General features: G+C 43.1%; 1 protein-coding gene across 1 annotated transcript in view; it reads right to left on the bottom strand.

The window, feature by feature from the left end:
* The window catches only part of GRIN2B (glutamate ionotropic receptor NMDA type subunit 2B), a 420,579-nt gene extending 411,402 nt beyond the window's left edge, over positions 1 to 9,177 (bottom strand). The window contains exons 1-3 of the mRNA XM_074325986.1: positions 9,076 to 9,177; positions 8,448 to 8,683; positions 7,060 to 7,491 (exon numbers count right to left, since the gene is read on the bottom strand). The gene's annotated coding sequence lies outside the window, so the exon portion shown is untranslated. The remainder of the gene's footprint in view (positions 1 to 7,059; positions 7,492 to 8,447; positions 8,684 to 9,075) is intronic.
* Positions 9,178 to 13,805: the final 4,628 nt, after the last annotated feature.

The following is a 13,805-nucleotide window of genomic DNA, read 5'->3' as shown; positions in this document are numbered from 1 at the left end:
TGCTACACACACCACAAGCATTACTGTACATCAGTTGCACAAACACATTTAATACATTTAAGATTACTTTTGACTACTGTATTTGGTAGGTAAGCACTGCATAAACATACCCATATGTACACAAGCTTAGTGTGAGTGGGTGTGCGTGTAGTGTGTGTGCATTTGGACACACACAGAATACACGGATCTCTAATCCAAAGACACCAGCTACTGTGGTGGCTGAGTGACCAGACTAAGGGCCCCAGAATGGGGGAGCACTCCTTCAGAGCATCTCGGCATTTTCACAGAGTACAGTTAGCTTTGGGAAAAGGATTGATGACATCACCTAAGCTTCCAGCTTCTTCGAAGATTCTCTTCTCCCTTCTCCTAACAATGTGGTGCTTTCATCCAGCCATTGTTTTTGTCCCACCTCTCAAAAAAAAAAAAAAAAAAAAAAAAAAAAAATCTGATTTCCTAAGACATTCTAACCAGTTGAAGCCCTGAGAAGGTCTTTATAAAGATTAATAAGAAATTTAAACTCGAATTTCTTTCTAAAGGAAATTCGCAGTCTGAGTAAAGCAATAGCAAAAGCATGGAGGATGGCGTGTGTAGAGAGCAGTTTGATTTTTATGAGTCGAATGAGTTAATCAGTCAAAACCGTAAATTGTCCCAGTCGAGGAAACACTGTACTGCAGATGTTCCTTTCCCTATAAAGCTGCAGGGTCACAGCCTGCAGCTTCTCTCTCCTCCCAGATTTGCCACTCCCTCAGGTCTGGCCTTGCTTCTCCTCCCCTCCTCTCTCCTCATCCCTCTAGGCACAGCCTTGTCACTATGTCTCCACCACTGCCCCTCACGTCACCTTGGAATGAATATCCCTCAAATTCATTCCAGCGGTGGCATTTGCTCATCCACATACCTTAATACCCAGATACTCTCTTTATATGTAGTAGATCTTTAAACACTCTTCAGGCTGAGCTTAGGTTCCCTTTGCTAATGAAATGAATATAAACCACAATATGCAGAGAAATCGTGCAAGTTGGGGGAAAGCGGTAGAAGGATGGGGAACAGAAAGAGATACAAATAAAATTTAGAGAAACATGCATTTCATATCCATCTTCCCTTAGGCACCAATGCTACCATTTAATCAAGCAGTTAGCTGATGGTGCCTTGCCATCATCTCTACACCTGGGCATCCCCATGAAGAATACTTCTAAAATATGAGGCCATCTGAAAAGGCTACCGAAAACCATTCTGTGGATTCCCTGTGAATAACTGAGCCCCCCTTCTTCCATTACGCCTCTTTGCCATTAAAGAAAGTAGCTAGTGTCTGAATGGCATGGCAACTCTCTACCTCACTACTCTAGAAACACATGGGGCTAAGCTGGTCCTTTGTGCTGAGTAGCTCGGCCTGGGCTAGGATCCAGCTCTCTCCTTGGCTACAAACCAACTAGCAGCTGTCCCTTTCTTTATAATGGCCATCAACAAAGTCAGTTGCAATCCAGTGGTCTAAAATGAAAATTGTATCATTTGCTCATTCTAGAGGTGAGCCGAATAAACAGGGCTAGGAACCATTAACTGTAGAATCACTAAAGCAGAAATTAGAGCCTCTTCCCTCTCCTTATAAGAAGACCCTGGCTTTACTCTCTGCCTCATTTGGAATCCCAAATTCCTAATAAAGGAAACAACGCACCCCTGTGTTGCTCTTCTCCCCAACTAAAGGGAAGCAAGGAAGAGCAGGAAGCTTGCCCTTTTACACTAGCATGCTCTCCATCCTCCTAAAAGGACAATTCTCTCTGTCTACAAAACTCCCCTTTATTCTTAAAGACACAGTTTAACTGTCAACGCATCCATGAAGCCCACCTTATTCTCCCAGGCTTCTCTCCTTTATAGATCTTACCTAAATCATATGGTCTCCTTACATGTCTTCCCCATTAAATCACGGGCTACTGAAAAGTACAGAGCAGAGCTAATTCTTTTTTTCATAACACAGTGTTTGACAAATACTGGTTCTTAACAAACGTCTGTTGAATAATTGAGCAGAACAAAAGGGATAAAAATAAAGTTAAAAGAAGAGAGTGTGAAAGAAACGAGAGTAAAAGACATCAGTAAATAGACAAACCCAGAAGAAGGAAAATATAGAAAGAAAGAGATAAATCAGTTATGAGAAAGACCAGGATAATAATGAATAGAAGATAAAAGGGAAAGATGCTAAACATGTACTGTAAGAAGAGTGACTGTAGAGAGGAGATGGGTGAACTTAAATACATAGGTAGCTTTCTAATTTTTCTTTTTTTTACTTTTAAGAACAAAGCAGAAATGGTGGAAGTTCCCAAAGTAGAACATACATGTGGAACTGCCAATGTTGACCACGATGTAGAATTAGGTTCAGGAACGATGTAGACCCATGATACCTGGTCCAGCCACTTTGGCATCACCTGGGAGATTGTTAGAAATGCAGAATCTTGGGTACCACCCCAGACCACCTGAATCAGAACATGCAGTTTAACAAGATCCGTAGGTGATTTCCATATACAATCACGTTTGAGAAGTGCTGATGTAGACATTTGAAATCCACAGATAAGCTCCACACCTCACTGTAGTTAATGGTGGGGTGCACAAACCACCGGCACTAAGCCTTAAGCAAAAAACTCAATGTCCCTGGGTCTCAGCTTCTTCATCTATTACATGAGGTCAGAGTAGATGCTTTCCAAAGTGTTATAGAGCTCTGATATTCTTGATCTCATCTAGCATCATAACTTCAAACTGTTCCTATACCACGAGAACAAACCACAAAGAGCATCATCCATCCACTAATTAAATGTTTCACTTCCTCTCTCCATTCACTGGTAATATTTTTTCAACTATTTATTATAAGCCAGTTACGATGCTAAGTACAGATGATTCCAAGATTTAAAAACATCCCTCCCTGTTATTGAGGAGCTCACAAACTTCTTAAAGAAACAGCACATACAAACAAAATTAGGATAAAGTGTACTAATAATCACAGGTGCTGGTGATACACAGACGGCAGAACAATCACTGCTCAGGGCAGTCACAGAGAATTTCAACAAGGGATCGGGTCCCTTGTCTGCCAACCTCAGCTGAAAGCACTAGACAGTGAAAAGACAAAAACAAGGTGGCTAGGGAGCAACAAGGAACCAACCACAGGTTCTTGAACACACCTCTCTGAGTTCACAGAACCCCAAGAACTCATCCATCCAATGGATCGGTGTCATGGCCACAGATACACCATTAACATCTCAGAAACCCACCTCCTCTGAGTTATGCCTGCTTCTTCATCCCGAGTACATTCTGTTCTGTCTTCTGCATCCTTCTGAAAGATAATATCAATTCGACCGCTAATCTACTCTCCCTGGAGACTTCTTGTGGTTGCAAAGAAGAGATGCACTTTAATAAATGTGAACAATTCATTAGACCAGTAACTCTTTTGATCTATATTTATTTATAGAGAGATGATACTAGTATTCGATTGTATGCACAGTGGCAGAGACGGAAAATGTAGTGTACTGAAACGAAGAAATTTCTAGAATTCTTAAGGAGGGTGTAGAATGGCAGTGAGGAAAAGGAGCTTATTTCCTCCTGACCCCAACAAGTTACAGGAGAGGAGCTGTTCCCACAGCCCCAGGCTTCACTGTGAAGGAGAGAAGGCTATCATTCGGAACAATAGTTTGCCAACCTTTAGAATGAATGGTGACAAAGTACCACCCTGGTTTCTTTCCCCATCCCTGGCTTCTACAGGCTGATTCTTTGCTATGGTTTCTTCACATACAACCTGTCCTTTCTCCTGCCTCCTTCTATAAATATTAACTAATTGTTTTGCTTTGACCTGTTAGTAGCAGTGGACACATCACCTTTATATTCTTGAACAAGAAAATAGAAAGAAAAAAAAAACTCAAACCCTGCATTCTGAGTTCATCATATTCATGGAGATGGGCAAACGTTTTACAATGTAAGGATGGTGTGGCCAAGGGCTGGGTCAGCTCAGACCTCTTCCTCTGTCAAGAACCAGTCATCCCACCAACCAACTTCAGTGCATGTGTCCACCTCCCAGGTGTCCACTGCCCCTCCACACACAAGGCTGGGTGCAGGTATGTGAAGGTCAAGGCAGATGGTCAAGGTTCTAAAGCCAAATTTGTAGAGGTGAAGTGGGAATATAAAATCAAGGAATCTGCTGTTCATCTCTTCACCAGAGGAAGTCGCTCTTCTCACTCAGCCTAAAAATCAGCCTAAAAGACAGGCACTGGGTGTGCAAAGTAATGACTGGAGAATTTTTTTTCTTCCTACTCCTTTTCTGTCATTCTGCCTCTTTACTTATTCTCTTTGCCTGCACCTAATCCTGCCATAAATTACACACGTCCATTGGCAACGCAAGACACTTCAGACAGACAGACTTCCTAGAGATGGAACCAATGCAGAGAAGAGATGGGTTAACTTAAATACATAGGTTCCTTTCTGATTTTTCTTCTTTTACTTTTAAGAACCTTGCTCCTCTCCATGCAGGTTAACATTGATCTCTCAGATGCCGTATCATTCTGTGTAGCAAAGATCCATCATGCTTTGCTACACCTGAAACACAGAGATAGATAGAAGACACCCATGCTGTTCTGTTTCCCTTAAAATCACCAATCTAACATCCTTAACCATGCTCTCCTGGGTAGCCTTTATTTCCCTTTATTTTTTCTTAATTGTACATCATGAAGGCTTCTCGATTGAAATTAAATTTGCTCTTCCTCCCACCAGGAGCCACATTTCTTTCCCATGTAACCCACACTGCCACACTGTAAGGGGGAAAGCGGGTGGCAGAAGGAGAGAAGACAAAATAGAACCCAGTCAGCTCTTTGTGTTATAAGGAGGGAAAAGAGAACAATGGTTCTGAGACAGCCCAGAACACCACTGAGTCACAGCCTCTGAAAATCTGCTCAGGAGGACAGGAACACCTGCCTCTTCCCCAGGGTCTCCAAAATGGCTCTGGATGTGGAAAAGGTACGGACCACCTGTGGGGATTCCTCCTAGAATCCCAAGGAGCTCTTTCCAGTCGGAATTCCATTCTTTTCTCTTTGTAGCTTTCCCACCACCTGGTCCTCCTCTTCCTCAGCACCCTCCCCTGTTAACCTCTTGCCCTTTGCCTAGTCTTCCCACCAACTAATGATGGCCTGGAGCCTGGCTGAATCCCATTAGTAATCAAGGCCAATGTGACTGAGGCCCTGTCAACCTCATCACCAACCAACCGACGAATGACCTACTGGGTCTACAGCAGCACTATCCTAGGCACCAGGAATGCAAAAGAGGGTATGTGCCCTTTGATACCCACCTCGCCTCATTCTTCTGTACAGTATGAAATCATCACACATGGACCTGCTGTTCTCACGCATACCTCTGTTCTATTTTGAAGTAAAATTAAGAGTGCATCCTCCCACTTGAAGGAGTAGAAGCAGATGGGGAACCAGCTCAGGTGTCTCTAACGTGAGCACACATCAGATAACCTCAGCTATTTGTGGACAGGGTGAGAACATGGTTCAAAGTGGGATCCCACCCTCTCACTCTGAGGACACCATGGTTACAGATTAGCAGTTAAGCAATGAATGCTCAAGAAAAGGAAACCTGGGAGGGGAGTAGGGAATCTGGAGCATATCCATCTTTTCTGGACAATGAAGAACTATCTTCTACTGTGATGTAGAGAGACAAGGACCTTCCGTTATTCCCCCCACATCCCTTTAGTATTTTGGATTATTTCAAAGTATCGTTATTTTTAAAAATGCCATAAAAAAGAGGATTTGGGAGGAGAATACTTTAAGAAAGACTAATGATGCTAATGGTTCTGCTACATTATTTTGAAGATCTTTATCTCAACCTGATTCCTGCATTTGGGTGCCTTCAGAGTTTGGGGATACATGGTCAGTGGACCAAGGAGAGGAGCAGCCAGCTCCCCATCATGGCCCTGCAGCCGTGGCTATTCGGATTTCCTCAGGAGTTGTCTTGGATTGCATGAGTGACTAGCTGAAGAGTCATTAGCTAAGTCTTTTCCATTTCGCCTGCTATTTCTCTTTTCAAGTACATGAAAATACTGCCAAACTGCATTTCACATACTGTAAAAATTGATGGGAGGGAAAAAATTAAAGTATTAATTCTATTTTGAGGGTACAAGACTAACACATGCAAACAGCACATCTCTTTGTTTAACACAAAGACTCACGTGTCAAATTCTGCACCCCTTCCACATGCACAGCATTTTAGAACTCTGCAAGATAGCCATTTTGCAAGAGTGTGGAAGTAACAGTTTGCTTGGAGGATGTGTGGGTATAAATAGATGTGTAGACAGAAGGAGAAATTTACAGCTCAAAAATAATGGCACATGAAAAAAAATACAAATTAAAAGCAGAATATTGATAGAATTCTTTCTTCCCAAGCTTCAGATTGAAGTGCTCCCAACCTGCAGCATCTTCAGCGCCAGGTGTTCTCAGACTAGCCAGATTCCCCACCTAGACCTGTCCCTCTGCAGCAGGCCTCCCACGATCTCTGGGCCCGGTGTCAACCCCTCAGACAGCAAGTGGACTTCAGGGCAGGAACCACAGTAATCTCAATCATTGTTTTCATTTTTTAAAGGGCATAGAGAGAATGCCTAGGAAGGTAGAGACAGGAGATACAGAGAGAGGCATGGAAGAGGCAAGGGGGAAAGCCAGCCTGGAAAAAAAAAAAAAAATGATTTCTAGATCCGTGTAAAAATCAGAGCGTTAGTTCTGGGTGAATAAAATGGTATTTAACTTGAAAATCACACAGGTCTCCCAGCCGTGTCTGCATAATGCCATGCAATGTCCTCTGTTCCTACAGACATCCATCCCCACTGCCTCCAAAAAAACCCAAAACCTGTTTGATGAGGAAGGAAAATAAATAACATGGGAGATTTCCCCCATTGTAATAAGCCTTTCTCCCCCAACAGCATTATTTTAGGATCGTGTTACCTTTGCTTCCAAAAACACCCACTTGAGGTACTTGAAGAGAGAGATAAACAAGGAATCCCTCACCCCAAGTGAGAAGAAAATACAATAGAAGGTGTCTTACCTTGGTTTGTAGAAGCCAAACCTCTAGCACGGATTAAGGGAGTGAGCATGTTGGGAAAGTCCAGTCTCCTCTTCTCGCTTGCATATCCACATGAGAAAGACGAAGGGTAAATGAAAGGAAGAGAATTTAAAATCCAATTTAGCGTGAATTTTGTTTTAATCTTGTGTCTTGAAGAGATGCAAATTCAAAGAAAAAAAGATTGAATTCAAAGGTAAGTCAGGGAGGGTATGGAGAGCAGCTCACAATGCAGAATCCAGAGTAATGATTCCCTTTGCATGTGGGGTCAGTGGCTGCACTATTTTTTTAATGGTTCTTCTGGCAATTACGGTTTTTTGTGGGGTTTTTTGAGCTTTAGTGGAGGCTCTGTGTAGAGAAGCTGGGGGCCGGCTCTGTCCCTCCGTGGAGCATGGTCATTCCCAAGGCGTCCCCTTCCTAAGGGGGAAAAAGAGGCAGTCAGGGTTTGATTCGCGTGTCCCCCGGAGGGTAGAAAAATGCATTCCGAAAAAGATATCAATTCGTTTTAAGAAAAAGGGGGAGGAAACCCCGCATTTCCCACAGAGCGCACACGAGAGGAATTGAAAACAGCTGGCACCGGTCTATAAATAATTCAGAAAAGGTCTGGCTATACCATTCCTGGGACAGGCATGGATGAGAGGTGGGAAAGCCAACCTGAATGGAAGCGGAGAGAGGGCGGGAGGGAGGGAGCGAAGGAGGGGAGTGGGAAGGAAGGAGGCAGGGAGGGAGAAGCGGCTCCACATAGCAACACACGCTCCCACACACGCAGAAACACAATCCCCACTTAACTCGCCCGCATGTGCGGCCCCCAGCCCCATCTGCATTGCTGCTGACTTGTCTGTCTCGCTCTCCCCATCGCCTCCAGCAGCAGCGCCTCCTCCCACCCCGGGCTTGTGCTGAATGGGTTCTGATTGTGCACGGGTGCACACTGGGCATTTCCTGGAAGGGGCACACTGACACGCGCACACACACTCCCCCGCCGCGCACGCGCCCCCGCGCACACACACTCACCCCCGCGCACACTCACGCCGCCGCGCTGAGGTGCAGCACGCGGGGCTTCACCTGAAACGTGTCGACCGGACGGATGGTCGCGGCGCGTGGCTCTGGCCCGGGGCACCCATGTCCAACCTCTGCTCGGTGAAAGGATTAACCCTTCCAAAAAGACCAGAGAGAGCCCTACCCTTTCACCCTAAAAAGAAATCTTTTTTTCGTTTTTAAAGCCACGTCCAAATTAGCAAGTGCCGATTTCTGCTGGATTCAACAGCTTTACCTAATACCAGGTTGGTTAACGGTTCCACTGCTTTGACCCTTTATCTCTCTGACACCTCCAACCCCCAAATTGAAATGAGACTCCAAAGCGAATATTTACGTACCGGCTCTCAGCGCCTCAGCGATTGCAGAGCCTCGGGTGAGGGCTGGCCGGTGGTCGGGGAGTAAGGGTTTTCCTTGCCTGCAAAGCAGGATTAATAATCCGTCTCGAGGGTTTTGAAGTTCATGACTCTTCTTTGCAAAGCAGAAGAAAATGCATTTGGATGCCAGCACTTCTGGATTGTGGTGATCAAAAATCACCCGAACGGGCACTTTCGCTAGAGCAAAGCCCCGAGATTTCCTAGAGGTGAAGAAACCGGTGGAAATGGTTTTTGAAAGGGAATGGGGCACCTTCCTTTCTCAAAAAAAAAAGGGGGGGGCGGGGTGGAGAGGCAGGAGCCGAGATCCCAGTTGGTGATGATCAGAGCCGGGGGAGGGGATGCGGGCGGAGACAGGCTGTGCAAGTCCACCGCAAGGCAGCGGGAGAGGGAGAGAGGAGAGGGGCGGGGGGTAAGAAAAATGGGTATTAATCACCGGGTACGCGGGGCGGGCGCGAGATCATAGGTTAGCTGGTCTGGATTTGGGTCTCACATTCAAAACGTCTCTCTCTCTCTCTCTCTCTCTCTCTCTCTCTCTCTCTCTCTCTCTCACACACACACACACACACACACACACACACCCCTACCTACCTACCTCTCACACACTGCTCTGGTGGGAGTAGACACCCACAAAGCCAGGGAAGATTTCTCCTTCCAGGGTGTGTGTGTGCGCGCGCGCGCGCGCGCGTCTTCGTTCTCCACCCCCCCCCACCCCACCCCACCCCCCAAGCCCCTTCACCCCCTCACTCCTATTGCTAAGACTCTGGCGGAGGAAGCTTCCCACGTCATGTGCTGGGGAAAGTGGGGTAGAAAAGGGGGAAAAGGCTTAACCCGAGGCCGTGGCGCCTCCTGCTGGCCTCAATGGGGAACAGCAATGGGGAAGAGCTGCTAAGGGGAGGGGTGGGGGACAAGACCGTGCCCTCCGGGGGCTGCCGCGGGGCTGCGGAGAGCATCTCAAAGGCAGTGCTGCAGTTTAAAACTTAAGACTCTTGCTTGATGTTCCATAAATCAGCCTTTGCTTCGTACGTGCATCCCGTGTGCTGGACTCAGTTCTAAAGCCGGCTTCTTGCCTTCAAGGAGCTTAAGATCTATTTTAAGCACGTGAGGCTGATGTGTAAAACAATGGGAAACAAAGCAAGGCAAGCGTAATTAAAGGCTACATTGTGTAGTACAGATTATATGTGTGCTTTGCTGACTACTAGTGAAGGCTTGAGGAGCTTAGAATTTTTTATTAAAGTAGATCCTGTTATTTAAAAACCTTGGAGAAGATGGTGACACAGGTGAATAATCCCCAAATGCAACTAGATTTCATGACCTTTATTTACAACCTGACCCTCTTGTAAACGGCAAACATCTATTTATTTTTCTCCCTTCTAGCTCTTTTCTATTTTAATAGCCCTTAGCACTTGCCACCTGTAGTATTATTCATTTCTAATATTAATATCATTGTGCTTGCATCGTTGTTATTGCTGATCCATTGTCTCTTCCAGAATATTATAGTGGTGGAGCATTTTCATATGGGTTATATCATGCGCTTCTCACCAACATTCCTGAGAAGCAGCCATCTAAACACACAGGTAACAATCCTGTGTGAAGTGGCTGGGTACTTTGGTCTATACAGAATACATCAGATGTGTACTGCAGTCCTACAGACCGGACAGCAGTCACAACACATTCGAACGAATTCTTTCATGTTTTCTAGTTTTTGTTAATCTTATATTTCAACCAAAGATTTTTAAGACATACATAAACACATAAGCATTCCAGAAAAACACAAATATGGTGTTCACGTACAAATTATTCTATCTCAGTAATGGTATTGCTCTTTTGCTAAGATGGGGTAGGGCTGATGGTCCACCTCCGTGGAGACCAGCAGAACCAACCCAGAGTTGCTGGGCCCCTTGTTGCATAACAGCCAACCCAAGTCTCTCCATGTGCAGGTTTCCAGTTGTTAGAACATGAATTCCAGGAGGAGTGCAACACGCAGTGAGCAGGGGCCCAGTGTTTCCTGAAACACTCTTTCCAGTCTTCCAGGAATGCCCATTACCTTCAGAATAAAATCCAAGCTCACTCAAGGGTTGACCTTTAATCTACTTATTTTGTTTGTTTGTTTTTTACCTCATAGTTCACGTTCCCCTTCCTATCCCCAATTTCCTTCACCCAAATTGGAACATTCTTTTGTTTTCTTTTCTTTTCTTCCTGGACCCAGCAATTCTGTTCTAGCCTATTCATTTTTGCAAGTGTAGAGGAAAGAAGGAACTCTCAGAACCCTCTCCCTAATTAAGTCCACCTTCTCCTTTAGTTTCTAGCTGAAGTCCCAGTTCCTCGAGGATATTTTTCATCCAAGCCTGAGCTGATTTCTCTGACAATTTCATGGATTTTTAAATGGGGTAACGCACTTCTTCACCATCCCCCTGACTGCCGCCCCCTGCACTTGGAAATGTATTAAGTAATTTGCGTAATCAGTTATCAAATGACTGGGTGATGCTACTGGCATGTATGATCCAGGCAGCAGAGATGCTGCACATACCTGCATTATGAAGAATTGGCCCAAAAGGAAAAGAGTACTCCATAAGCTATTTATGTTGTATCATATGAAACTATTGGTGTTCAATCATATGAAATTGCCAATCACATGAAATAATCATTATTGGCCTACCATAAAAAGGCAATTTCATAAGGTTAAACTTCAAATCATATTCTTATGTATATAAGATATATGCGTATATCTAGATAGATATTATATAGATAGACCAGCTAGGTTACCTATATATTCCCAGCACCTGGCTGTTGGTTCTTAACCTCTGAAGTTCCCAGGGTGAAATTTGAAATAGGCCCCCATACATGAAGAGAAAGTAGAGAGCAAAGAAAAAAGGAAGACCACTCCAAACTGGTAGGTGGCGGTTTTAATAAGCAAGGGAATTTATATACAAGTCTTGTCTTGGGCAGTGCCAAGTTTAGTAGATCTCTCCCCAGAATCTTAAGAGTTTACAGAGAGGCCTTAACAGGGTTCAGTGGCATATGTAGTCCAGATAGTCTCAAGACTGCATCCTTTGAACTGCTCCTAGTGCAGGAACACTGGGCAGAATGTAAATTCCAAGGACAGGGAAGGGGTTAAGGAGCCTCTGATTGTCTGGGTCCAGCTCTTGGGTCAACAGGTGGTCACATCTTCTAGATGACCTCCTTCAAAACTGGCACAAACCCAGACATGCTGTGGGGGCTCAGTAAATATTAAGGTTTGGTTTTGTTTTGTTTTAATTTTTTTTTAATTTATTTAAGTGTGTTTTTCCAGGATCCATCAGTTCCAAGTCAAGTAGTTGTTTCAATCTAGTTGTGGAGGGTGCATCCCACAGTGGCCCATGTGGGGATCTAACCAGCAAACCTGTTGTTAAGAGTACCACACTCTAACTACCTAAGCTAACCGGCCACCCCTAAGGTTTTTTAATGACTATTAGAAACTGCTTTCCCAAGAAGTCTTGCTGATTCTGACAGAGCTAATTCTCAGGACCATACAGCTTGGGATTGGAAGGTGATAGATTTTCTCCATGGTATCCATCACCATTCCCCATTCAATGGGAGAAGGCTGCTCTCCTAACTTATCAGACCCCTATCACTCACCTGCACTTCTTATGAACAGCGTTCATCTCCAAGGACCACAAATCTTTCAATAAAACTTTTTCAAGAATCAGCCAGATTCACACCTGAAAATAAAGAAAAGAAGAAGAATCAGCCAGATTCATGAAATTTGAAACATTTCTCAATGTTGAAAACATGCGTTTCCTAACTCTTAGGCTGCACAAGAAGCAACAATGTAACAAGATAAGATGTTGGGTTATATTTCACAGCATTGTTTATTGAGGTAGAAGTTCTTGAGGAGGCCGCTGATAACATTGGTGGAGTTATTCTGCTAGTTCACTTGACACAGAAGAGGATCCCAGGAGATACAGCCTTGTCCATAGCCCAATCGGCGATTGCAAAGCCCGTGCCTTGCCCAGGGGGGAAAAAAAGGCATGTTTATCACACATCTTTCAGATCAAACACTGGTACCAAACAACAGATCCTGAAACTTACAATTTGGGGCCCCTCTTTAAGGAAAAGAGTAGAAAATTTGATGTGAAAGTGAACACTTAAAATTAAAAAATAAATCACAATTAAAGAATTATTTGATACTTATAAATGCCACAAAAATTTTTAAATTAAGTAATAAAAATGTTTATCAGTTACTGCCTAGCTCTTCTGTAATACTTGTTCTATTTTTTTTTACTTCACACTGTTTAAGAATCTCTTCACATTATGATTTACAATATAATTTTGTATGAAAATAATAGAATCCAGTCTGTTCTTTATCATAGTTTGAAATTGGTTTTCATTATTGATCATGTAGAAAAATGTCTTCTTGGTAATAGGGCAATGTTCTTTTTTTTTTAGAATTGTTGTCAAATTAGGGAAGAACCTTCATCAAATTCTTTCATATATAAGTACGTAGTAAGGTTTCAAGGATTTCAGGTTTTCTTGCATAGTAACTAACCTTAAATATCCCTTGAATTGATGATAACCATTAACCAGTTTGTAATGTATTATAAGTTTTACATTATCTTCATCAATGTCAGTATTTTGTCTCAAGCCAGCCAGAAATTTAAATCTTTTCCCAATATATTCATGATTCACTCCTCTTCATTAACTGGATTATCAAACAATCTAGCAGCTTATTCATATTTCTATTCAAAATTTCTCTTAAAGAATTACAATTTGGGTATAATTTGAAAATAAGGTTGCAATTTGCTCCTCAATGTCAGATTGATTTCTATTGATGTCAATGTTAATCTTTATCATTTTTGTTTCATATTCCATTAATTATTATCTGAATTTTATCTTGGTTAATAAATAAATGTAGATAATAAAAGAAGGAACTCTTCAAATATGTCCCATGCAGCAGTCTGTAATGTCTCACTTGTCTTATGAAAATATCCCAAAATGTTTTTCCAAATTGCAGGAAAAGTGGCACAAACTGTATCAACTCTTTAAACCAACTTTTATACACCTCTATGTTCGGGTTTTTCTTCCTAGCCTATGAAAAATTTTAGAAACTTAATGCTGATGTACTCATGTTACAAAGTTTGAGCAGCTTTCTAATGGGAAACATGATGTTTTGATTCTTTAAAGAAAATTCTAAGTTGGTGTGTACTCGTGGAACAAATCTGAAAGGACAAAAAGGCATTTTATAAAACATAAAAGTGTTCAATAACTTCAGGTAAGTTGAAGGCAGCTTTTTCTTCAACTAGAATAAGGGGATGACCCACAGAAACACATGTCCTGTGACACTTT

This window comes from Rhinolophus sinicus, linkage group LG02 (assembly GCF_036562045.2).
Source record: "Rhinolophus sinicus isolate RSC01 linkage group LG02, ASM3656204v1, whole genome shotgun sequence".
Classification (NCBI taxonomy): Eukaryota; Metazoa; Chordata; class Mammalia; order Chiroptera; family Rhinolophidae; genus Rhinolophus; species Rhinolophus sinicus.
The sequence above is the reverse complement of the archived record's forward strand: the minus strand, read 5'-3'. Positions and strand labels throughout refer to the sequence as shown.